Raw genomic sequence first — 12,365 nt, forward strand, 5'->3', positions numbered from 1 at the left:
TGTGTGTCAAACTACAACAAGTAAACAAGTGAGTACATTAGTCATTATCACTGGGAATGACCAGTCATGGCCAGCATTCAAGGGAATCATATTCAGCCATGGACTTTGACCTTCAAATGGCTGGCGGGAGAATTCATTTATACTCTCGTTGCACCCTTAGTTAAAATATTTAAAATTACAATACAGATTTGTTGGAGAACTTGAAAAGCAAAAAAGACAGTTGGACAGCATGATTATGTTAGGACTGTACATTTGTATTTCAATACTTTTGTATATTTATCTTAATTTTAATATAGATGTAACCATAAATGCTGTTCTATATATATATAAAGATTGTTGTATTTTATAATATTTTAGCAGAGGACACAAGGGGGTCTATTATACCTTGCGAAACATCCAAGACAACTATAATAGAGGCTCATATTTTTTTTAAAAAGTGCTTTAAAAGAAAACTAAAATTTGTATGATATCATCCCTTAATACCGACGTTCAGTTGAAGGATTTGAAGAAGCAACACAGATAGGTGAGTACATTGATTTTGGACCCATGTTTGCATCTGAATAATCTTTCCTCCTGGAAAGAATTAAAAACAGGTCTGTTTTGAGTCTCATGATGAGTCTCTTCTGGATCTGAAAAAAACAGTGTAAATTTGTTTCCGATGTATTTTTCAATTTTATCAGATTTTTTCAGGTGAATGCAGTTGATACGTTCAAGTTTTTCTATGATGACAGGACCCACACTTAGGGCTCAGTACTGATAACACTGCTGATATTGATGGAGTAGAAATAAGTGATGTATTGGCAGCTTTATCTGAAACGAGAAGTCCTAGAACACCTACAAAAATGTTAGGATTCAGAGGAAGAAATATTTTTCTACCTCACCCAATCCTATTGTATTAACGAGGCTGAAGTTGGCTGCTTATTCGCCAGCTTCTTATTCGCGTTTTTCGTTCCAGTGCTGCTGCTGTGATGTTATGCCGCCTTTCGCCTTTAGATGGCTCTCTATAGTCATTTTTAAAAATACTAATCCGAGTGGATTACTGCACATATCCTCAGTAAAGGGGAATATGTAAGTAATGATTATCCAAATTGCATTTTTGTATGAAACACATTTCAGAAAATCGAAAACCAATTTTCAAAACTCACAATAACACAAACTGGCATGTTAGACAACAAGTAAATAAGACAAAGGCAAAACGTGAATTCTCAAAGTCTTAAAATCTTGCATTTTGCAAGAAATGTTATTATAGCAGTTTACAATGGGACATTTAGAACATGGCATATGAGAATATATGGTTAACGGAGGATGAGCAAAGGGTGATGACACTTTCTGCGTATTGCTATGACCCTCCCTCCTGATTATAAAATTGTCTCACAATTCTGCCAATGAGGTGTGAGACACAATGTAACAGACTCTCAAAATCCTGAACTTCAGGAAATGTTGCTGTACCATTTTTAAGATATGACCTTCTGAATATGGCATGAGAGAATTCATAGGGAAAAGCTAATTGCTCTTTCTGTTGTATTGCGATGGCCCCTGTTTAAAAAAAAAACATCTCAGAATTCTGACACAAAGGTGTGAGACACAATGTAACAAATTATGAAAATCATGAACTATAAGAAAATTTACTGTACCTTTTTTTAATATGACCCTCTGAACATGGCATGTGAGGATTTATTGTCAACAAAATAGCACCCCTTCTGCTGAATTACTTTTTCCCTCCTTCCTCATTACCAAAACACTGACACTAAGGTAAGAGAGACAAAATCACTCACCACGAACATTTGTAATGACAAAACTTCACTGTTGCATTTCTGCGTTGTGACATTCTGAACATGGCATGTTAAAGTATATAGAAAACCTAGATCAGAACAGGCTAAATGTAATTCATAGTGATTTATATTTTTTTAATTCTTTCTAAATGAAAAAATATGTTTTTCAGTGATTATGACACTTCTGTATTACATAAAATATGCTTCAATGCCAAAATAAATAATAATGGAAAAAATACCCACATTGGACATTCATAGTTGTGATTATAGGAATGTTATATATCAGGTGGGTAGCTGTGTCAGCATGCGTAGGCTGCAAAGGAAAAAGTAAAGGATTATTCCATGCTGAAAAGAGAAGAAAGGAAACATAACGTGTTGGCCGTAGAGCCTTCTTCAGGTGTGAGAAAGACAGGGCAGTAAGCAAAGATAATTTCCTTTATCTTTGCTTACTGCAGTTTAAAGACGTTAGGAAGTTTTACGGCTAACAGCTCCACATCAACTTCCTTTTATAACTAACCTCATCAGATCCCTCAACTCCCAACTCTTCCAATTTCTCACTTCAGAGAAGGATAAAAAACTCAATCATCCTCTACAGAGAAAAACCATCAACACCCCTACCACCTCCACCAATCCTAACCTTGTTTTTACTATACCTTCTGACCTTTCCCTTTCACCCCTTTGCATCCTCGGCTAACTTATTTTAAAATTACAATAGACTGTATAGTATTTATGTTTAAAATTAAGGTAAATATGTCAAAATATCAAAATCCAACTGCACAGTGCTATCGTAACAATGCTTGTCAAGTTCTCAAACAAACCTGCATTGTATTTTTAAAATATTTCAGCAGAGGATTCAACTGGAGTATAAATGAAGATTCAACGATAATTTTTTTTGAGTGAATATGGTTTTCTGGGGAGTTGCAATGTTGGGCATTATTGGACATTTCCCGGTGACCCTGACACGTGTTAAACACTCGCATTTCCTGCAAATATTAAAATGGTTATGGTTTCGCCGAGAAATCCAATTGATTTCAGACAACATTTACATTGCAGAAGAATCCCATCGCTGGGTGGACTCGAACCACCAACCTTACAGTTAACAGCCGAACGCGCTAACCGATTGCGCCACAGAGACTGACTGGCGGATTCTTCTATCGAATCACAAGTTTTCGGTTAAAAAATAATAATCTTACCGTTTATTTTGCCAGCCGGTAATATTTCTTCTGCACTGATAACCAAGAATTGAATTTCATTTTTCGCAAGCTGTGTGAATTTCATCAAAAACGGAAAAAAAGTTTTCCAGAAAGAAAATGAACACCTGCATTTAACGAAATTAAGCCCTTTGTGATTGCCCGAAATGATACGTTCTGTACTACAAGATAGGAAGAAAGACACGGCTGGGATTTGAATCTCGGTTCTTTTGGTTAATAGAGAAGCGCTTTATCCAACTAGGCTACGGTGACAGGACAACCATCACCTTTTACAGCCACTTGGACACACCGCTCTGAGACATCTGCGTTCAGTAAGCGCTGAACCTGCGCTCAGAGCAAATTGCCTCTTTTACATAGCAGCCCCGACACTGAGAAACGAAGAGAACTGGCTTTTATCTGGCATTTTCATGTCCAATGCGTTTGACATCTCCCAAGGGCGACAGAGTTCTTTTGCGACACTATTTCTTCTTCTTTTTTATTTCTGTACGCTTTGATAAAAAACGAGAAATCGTGCAAGGGAAAAATGTCTTTTTTTTTTCATAGAGAAAACGTGCACCAGGAAATGTTGTGTTGAGAAGAAATGATTTAACATGATACGTGACCTAATTTATCAGAGCAATTGCTCACCCAGCAAGGTCTGGAGAGGTTGGGGAGTCTGGTGGATGTGATAATTATACGGTGTTGTGGAAGAAAACAGTCTTTCTTTGAATTCTCAGTCAATCGGAATTTCAGTGCGAAACATAAACCCCTTGTCTGATTTAAAGAGATTATATTTTAAAACTCATAAAAAATCAGAAAACACATGTTTCTCACTTTGAAATTTTAGACGGAGCGGTGCATTACTAGTAGAGGCGCTGAGCACACTATGGGGAAATTCAAGTCATGTGAAATGCCAGCGGTTTAATAAACAACGCGTCTGATTTCGGATCATAAGATTATAGGTTCGACTTCTACCTGGCTCGTGTAAATTTTATTATAGCGCCTCAGTAATAGATGTATATTATGTAATGAACCGCACCTGAAAGCAAACGTTGGGTCTGTTTCCTTTGTTTTCCAGCATGAAATAGCAAATCGTTACAAAAAGCACCTGCTAATGTCCAACAGCGGTTTTTTTTTTTCAAATTACATTTTCAGGCTTCAGACACTTTTTAATAAAACAAAAGTGTCCGGAAACTCATTAACTTTCAGGTTTGCTTGAACCTGTATTAAAAAAAAAAGTTATCTGAAACTTCTGTGATTCCATTATCTGATGTAGCTGTCTCTAAAGTTGGACGTGATGTTAAGCAGATGTGAACTGTGCCTTTTCTCTTAAAAAAAAAACAAAGTTCTTTTTTTCCTCCTCACTCCAATGCTGGGGACTGTAAGCCTGTGTGAGCTCCACACTGCGTGTCCTGTACTGCTCTATTTTGTTTAGATTATCTATGTGGTGTACAGATAGAACTCAACTGCATTGTGTGAATTCCGTGTTCAGGACCAGCAGAACCTGAAAAAGTAACAGCTGACCTCGACGTGATTTGAACACGCAGCCTTCTGATCTGGAGTCAGACGCGCTACCGTTGCGCCACGAAGTCACGGCTGTCCATACCTTTGAATTCCCCAAAGGAAATCAGCTTCACAAAAAAAAAAAATCTCCTATGAAGAGCGCAGCTCTTCCAAAGAGAGTCTCTTCTTCCCAGACCACATTTTATTCTTCCTGCGCAGCTCTTGTGCAGGTGTTGTTCTCAATTACAGATCCAGGAACACTGATTGTTTTTTCTATTTTTTTAAATTAAGTACCCCAAGGTGCAACGGTAGCACGTCTGACTCTAAATCCCCAAGTTCATTTTCAAAGTATATCGGAGTCAACTGATACTGATCAGGTTCTGCTGCTACTGAACCCGCAGTCTTCACCTTAAAGTTCAATTCCCCAAGCTTTTTGACCTTATATGTCCATCCCGTCTCGTCAAAACTCGTATTTTCACAGGGTACCCTTCATAAATCGCAGTATAGAATGAAAAAACTCCAGTAGATCTCGGCCGCTGTTGGTGATTTTCCTTTAAAAATAAATGAATCTCTGGAAATTTTACGGAGTATCACTTTCACTGAGACCGAGAAGTGTTAAGCTGTACATGCGTCTTTGTGGTTTGGTTGTTAACCAAAAGGGTGGTGGTTTGAGCCCTTCCAGGGACGATATGAGCCTTTTAATGTACACACCCTCCTCACTTCATTTCTCCACGTCCGGTCTTGTACCGCTAACAAATACAGAGCCCGTAGGAGGCAGTAAGCTCGCATATATAGCTCTCTGTGTATATAATGAAGAAGCAGAGGTTAGTTTCTCATCTGCGCGTTACAGAGCCTTACGCAACTCGTAGTGTACCACGGGGCATCAATCATTCCAGGCGGAAATGGACTCCTTTTTGTTTCTCGAGGGATCATATTAAACATTTCATTAGTATCGAGAGGAGGATCACCATGAAACACAAAAACAAACAGTTTCATTCTGTCTTTTTTAGAAAGTAGCGTTTGTGCTGCATTAATTATATTTTCGTGGAAATATAGAAGTTGTAAATGTTAAAATTTATATTTGAATCGAAATGTGGTTTTGAGTTAAATTTTAGCGGGATCATGTGATTAGTTTGTTTGTCATTACTATATATATTGCCATGTTACTAGAATTTGTAACTGAAGTTTACTAGTTGTGTTTTTATGATGATTAGCCATTTGTTGATTACAATATTGTATATAATGTATAATTTGAACTACATATTTTTCAGGTGTGAATAATTGTATATTTTAAGAATACATTTCTAAAACAAATCATTGGCTTTATTTACTAGTTTCTACACCTATAAAATATTTATTTGATGTATAATAGGCCTTTAACTATATATGTATATTAGTCCTCTAAATTTATCCGTATAATATAACTCCAGCCATTTATGTATAATAAACATATAATCATAGATGTCTAATTGACGTATAATGATATATGTATATTTGAATTTCATTCTAGACCAGTTACAGAGCACATTTATATGTCTAAAGTATGCGTTTAATAGCCATATATTCTACATCTTTTGTCCACTGGGATGTGCCGATTTTAATTTAACAAAGCTAGATACACATTTTCTAATGCAGCCTTCATTACAAGACAGTTTGTTTCTCGAAGGCGTGTTATGTAAAAAAGAGAAAAACGAAAATATTTAGATGACAATCTTTCAAAGCTGAAGATTTTACTTTTGAAAAATTGACATTTTATGTATGCAGATGCATTCGCTGGTTCTAGAACTTTGCTGTGCTTCCTGAATCATTTTCAGCGTTATAAAGTGGGTGTAGAGGGAGCGATCTCTTTGTAGAGCAGTTGACAGGCTGGAGATGTTCAGACTACTCTCGTTATTTCTCAAATGCTTACATCATTTTTCTTTCACGCTAGGACGCGAGTGTGTACATGGGCTTGGTTTTCGTTTCACTGATTCTCATTGAAGATTTGGGAATTAACGACGAAAGATTCAGTTTGGCAGAAGGTTTGGTTCACAAGGATCTTGAAGACACGCCATGTAAGGCAGCGTGTGATGATTTGTACTATAAAAGACCAAGTGCTCAAAGTGACGTCTGCGTTTACCATTTAGACTTTTCCATCTCGGGCACACTTTTAGAAAGCAAAGATAGAGTAGTTGTGTTGAATCACACTAAGACATCTGTTAGCAGAGTGGTGCAGCGGAACCGTGCTGGGCCCTTAATCCAGAAATCGACTGATTGAAACCATCCTCAGCTATGTACATTTTATGCACGATTGATAAGCACACCATCAGTTTAATGAAGTACATTAAAACTGATTTTTCTCTCGTGTGTGTGCAAGCTTCACACTTACAGTACTCTTTAATCTTTACCAATAGCAGATGCCCAAATGTATCTTTGGTTGTTCTGAGATCCTTGATAGTTTCCTCAAATCCTTCAAATGAACATCCATATCAAAGCAATTATGTTTAATTTTATTACAATTAAGGTACATATACAAAATATCAACACACAATTGTATAATGCTCATTTAATAATGATTGTCAAGGATTGTCAAGTTCTCCAACAAATCTGTGTTCTAATTTTAAAATATTTTTGCTAAGGATACAACGGGTGTATAAATGAATTCTCCTGACAGCCAGTTGAAGATAAAATTCCACATGTGAAAATGGTTTTCTTGGACATTGACAGGTACTTAATTGTTTACTTGTAGTTCCACACGAGTAAAATCCATATTTCCTGCAAATTTCAGGAGGGCTTGCGAAGAAATCCCATCAAGTTTTAGCAGAGGTTATGGTTACAGCGGAACAGTCTGAAGCTCGTCCCTTAGTGGGTTTGAACCACCAGCCCTTCATTTAATAGCTGCAGAGAGACACACTCCCGTTGCTTTTTGCCAGTCACACGTTTGTAATTAAAGAATTATAAAATACTGACATTTTCCTGCCAGCCGGCAGTATATCTTCTGCACTGACCATGAATAACCAATAACTTTATTTCATCTTTCGCAGTCTGTAATCCACAGAAAAGGAAGTGAATACTTGTATTAAGCTAAATTAAGATGACGGAGATGCACTGCCGTTGTTTTTCTCCACTTTTCGTTAAAAGGAGAAAAATCACTGATATTTTCTTGCGGTATTTCTTCTGTCCTGATTAGCAAGACTTATATTTTATCTTTCAGAAGTTGTATGAATTTCTTGAAGTTCAGAAACAACTTGTTCCACAAAGGAAATGAACACTTGGTTCAAAGTAAATCAAGACATATGTATCTCTCACCGCGTGTGCTCTTATCTGTCCATCTCTCTACTTTTCTCTCACTCTGACAGTCTGTGCAGAGTTTCTGAAGGGGATGTAACACCACTTGGCAAAGAGAAAAATTATCAGAGGCAGAATAATAAATCATTATTCTCTTCTCAGTCTGATTCACAGCTCAGAGACAATCGGACAGAAGCTCCATACTTCTTTTTATCCGTCAATCCAGAACCAGAGGACGTTCAGACAATCCTGGAACAGCCTGGACTCAGGTCACATCTCCCCATTTTCTCCTTCCTCACAGCCACTTAGAGACAGAGAAGAGCTCCTGGTTCTCCTCTCTGTGAACTGGGCTCAAGACTCACTGATCTGTCAGCTGTGGACTCTGTTCCAGGTCAGAAGCAAGAAGCTTCTATTAACCCTTTCCAGGACCTCCAGCCCTTCAGTATTACTTTCTTTACTGTATGTCAATCTCCAAACATGTTTTATAAATGTTTTCTAACACACGTGAGTGTGGAATTATCTTTTAATGTAATAAACACAAGTAGTGACACTCTGGTCAGTACACTGTATATTGATTATTAGTAGCCGATGGGCCAATGACCGTGTCTACAGTAGTGACCAGTTGACCAGTCTGTAGCTCTCAGCAGTGGGACTCAGATCACACAGAAGAAGACCTGTCTGTGTGTGATTCCACACCAGCCCAGGGAATCACCAGCTCTCATATGTCTCTCACAGGTGTCTCACAGTCTTATAAATTTACAATTAGATGAATTATTGTAACAGTTATACATTTAATTTAAATAATCAGACTACCTATGGAACTGAGAGCAGGCTGGAAATAAAACCAGGATACACATTTTAACCTCCAGGATCAGGTTCCTGATCCTCCTGGCTTCTATACTCTGATGATTCGTTTAAAACATTTAAATGCACTTATTACAGGGACTTGTACTCGTTCTCTACTGCTCCACACAGGTACGCCTTGTAACACATTCATCTGCGAAGTAAACTATTTTTTTTCCTGTTTAATGAATTTCATTCCTTGGTTTGTCACTCTCCTTTTACAACTGTTATGATTTGCTTCTCTTCACAGCCCGGTGTATTCTTTTTTGGGGGGGATGTTATATCTGTAAGAAAAGCCCCCCAGGCTCCGGACAGGAGTCTCCTCCAGCGGAGACGCGCTCTGCTCTGTTAGAAAGAGCGCTGTAATGTCACAGACACCAGCCTGAGCACCTGGATCAGAGAGCAAGACCGCGGGAGGGTGTGCACGGAGGAGAGTTATTGATCATTTATCTATCGAAAACCAATTAATTCAATTGAAAAACCGTAGAATAAACGATTAACTTCACCGATTGGTGAGTACTGGTTCTTTTTCTGTTTTTGATCCTGTTTTAAATATCTAGAAAACAGTCAATAAAGACTGTATCGATCAATTACCACAGTGCGTTTAGTGTAAAAAATGTTCAAACCGAAATTAAACAATGATTATTCTTATTATTATTTAGGTAACTGTATCCTAGAGCTAAAAAAATATATTCCAAGTTGATAAATGTATGTACAGTGCCTTGCGAAAGTATTCGGCCCCCTTGAACTTTTCAACCTTTTGCCACATTTCAAGCTTCAAACATAAAGATATAAATTTTTTATTTTATGTGAAGAATCACCAACAAGTGGGACACAATTGTGAAGTGGAACGAAATCTATTGGATTTTTGAAACTTTTTTAACTAATAAAAAAATGAAAAGTGGGGCGTGCAAAATTATTCGGCCCCTTTACTTTCAGTGCAGCAAACTCACTCCAGAAGTTCAGCGAGGATCTCTGAATGATCCAATGTTTTCCTAAATGACTGATGGTGATAAATAGAATCCACCTGTGTGTAATCAAGTCTCTGTATAAATGCACCTGCTCTGTGATAGTCTCAAGGTTCTGTTGAAAGCGCAGAGAGCATCATGAAGACCAAGGAACACACCAGGCAGGTCCGTAATACTGTTGTGGAGAAGTTTAATGCCGGATTTGGATACAAAAAGATTTCCCAAGCTTCAAACATCCCAAGGAGCACTGTGCAAGCGATCATCTTGAAATGGAAGGAGTATCAGACCACTGCAAATCTACCAAGACCTGGCCGTCCCTCTAAACTTTCAGCTCAGACAAGGAGAAGACTGATCAGAGATGCAGCCAAGAGGCCCATGATCACTCTGGATGAACTGCAGAGAACTACAGCTGAGGTGGGAGAGTCTGTCCATAGGACAACAATCAGTCTTACACTGCACAAATCTGGCCTTTATGGAAGAGTGGCAAGAAGAAAGCCATTTCTCAAAGATATCCATAAAAAGTCTCGTCTAAAGTTTGCCACAAGCCACCTGGGAGACACCCCAAACATGTGGAAGAAGGTGCTCTGGTCAGATGAAACCAAAATCGAACTTTTTGGCCACAATGCAAAACGATTTGTTTGGCGTAAAAGCAACACAGCTCATCACCCTCAATACACCATCCCCACTGTCAAACATGGTGGTGGCAGCATCATGGTTTGGGCCTGCTTTTCTTCAGCAGGGACAGGGAAGATGGTTAAAATTGAGGGGAAGATGGATGCAGCCAAATACAGGACCATTCTGAATGAAAACCTGTTGGAGTCTGCAAAAGACCTGAAACTGGGACGGAGATTTATCTTCCAACAAGACAATGATCCCAAACATACAGCAAAATCTACAAAGGAATGGTTCACAAATAAACGTATCCAGGTGTTTGAATGGCCAAGTCAAAGTCCAGACCTGAATCCAATCGAGAATCTGTGGAAAGAGCTGAAAACTGCTGTTCACAAACGCTCTCCATCCAACCTCACTGAGCTCGAGCTGTTTTGCAAGGAAGAATGGGCAAGAATTTCAGTCTCTCGATGTGCAAAACTGATAGAGACATACCCCAAGCGACTTGCAGCTGTAATCGCAGCAAAAGGTGGCTCTACAAAGTATTAACGCAAGGGGGCTGAATAATTTTGCACGCCCCACTTTTCATTTTTTTATTAGTTAAAAAAGTTTCAAAAATCCAATAGATTTCGTTCCACTTCACAATTGTGTCCCACTTGTTGGTGATTCTTCACATAAAATAAAAAATTTATATCTTTATGTTTGAAGCCTGAAATGTGGCAAAAGGTTAAAAAGTTCAAGAGGGCCGAATACTTTCGCAAGGCACTGTAAGTAACAGTTTACATGTATTTTTTCCCGTGTTTATAAATCATAAGTATGGTAACCACGGGGACAGGCGCCACGTCACTGTGCGCGTCTAGGTGTATCTCGTTCATCACAAAGAGCGATGTAACGTCATGGGTAGCAACAAATACTAATACTAGTGTATTCATATCAATATTAATGAGAGTACAACTGGTTGTTTTAATGCTAGTGTTCATGTGAGTATTAATGATGATAGCGCTACTGATAGTTTTAGTTTTAATGTTAATATTCATGTAAATATTATTTATAATTATAGTGTTACTGTTAGAGAATTAACAGTAGTATTATTAGTTTTAATACTAGTTATTCTAGCATTACTGTTATTCTCTTTGGGGGAATTAAAAGGACTTGTCACGAGTGACCGCGTGGCGCAACGGTAGCGCGTCTGACTCCAGATCAGAAGGTTGTGTGTTCAAATCACATCGAGGTCAGCTGGTGTGTTTGCAGGTGCTGCTGGTGCTGAACCTGGAAATTATACCATGCAGTCAGGTTTTCTCTGTACACCACATAGGTAATCTGAATGAAATAACAGTGCAGTACAGAACACCCAGATAGGAGCTTATGCAGCAGGTCATCTTGAACACGACAAGAGAAAAGGTACACTGCACATCTGTGAAACATCACGTCTGGCTTTAGAGACAGTAACATCAGAGAATGGAAGTTTCAGACTGCTTTTTTGTTACAGGTTCAAGCAAACCTGAAAGTTAGGGAGTGTTTGGTCACTTTTGTATGACAAAGTGTCTGAAGCCTGTAATTATAATTTGCCCTTTTTTAATTGTGGTTGAAATCCACTCCCATGTACCAAGACCTTACAGTATATTCATGTTTACTTAAATGACTAACTTTTGGACTATTGGACATTAGTTGGTGTTTTTTTTTTGTAACGATTTGCTATTTCATGCAGGAAAGAAAGGAACCCAGACCCAACGTTTGCTTTCAGGTGCGGTTCATTTACATAACGTACATCTATTTCTGAGGAGCCTGATTTGAATCACAAAACCACGGTAGAAGTCGAATCGACAATCTTATAAACCGAAATCAGACGCGTTATCCATTAAACCACTAGCCCATCACGTAAATTAATTGCACCATGGTGAGTTCAGTTCCGCTACTAGTAATACCCCACCCCCATCTTAAATTTCTAAGTGAGAAACGTGTTTTCTACATTTTTTTTTTAGTTTTAAAAAATCATCACTTTTAAGCAGACAAAGCCTTTATGTGTCGCTCTGAATTTCTAATTGATTTAGAATTCCAAGACAAAAGCGTTTCGTTCCACAACGGCATGAAATGATCACGTCTTTCACTCTACTTCTCTCTAGTGGTAAAGCAGATCTTGCTAGGTGAGCATTTGCTCCAGTAACTTAGGTCATTTTTCATGTTAACTCACTTCTTCTAAACACAACATTTCC

At 38.2% G+C, this 12,365-nt stretch overlaps 2 non-coding genes across 2 annotated transcripts; one reads left to right on the forward strand and one right to left on the reverse strand.

The window, feature by feature from the left end:
* Positions 1–4,482: 4,482 nt before the first annotated feature.
* On the reverse strand, positions 4,483–4,554 carry trnaw-cca (transfer RNA tryptophan (anticodon CCA)). The gene has a single exon. It is a non-coding gene; the product is annotated as a tRNA-Trp (tRNA).
* A 6,761-nt stretch (positions 4,555–11,315) lies between these two features.
* Positions 11,316–11,387, forward strand: trnaw-cca (transfer RNA tryptophan (anticodon CCA)). The gene has a single exon. It is a non-coding gene; the product is annotated as a tRNA-Trp (tRNA).
* The last annotated feature ends 978 nt before the right edge of the window (positions 11,388–12,365 follow it).

Source organism: Lepisosteus platostomus, chromosome 5, assembly GCF_059453375.1.
Source record: "Lepisosteus platostomus isolate fLepPlt1 chromosome 5, fLepPlt1.hap1, whole genome shotgun sequence".
NCBI lineage: Eukaryota > Metazoa > Chordata > Actinopteri > Semionotiformes > Lepisosteidae > Lepisosteus > Lepisosteus platostomus.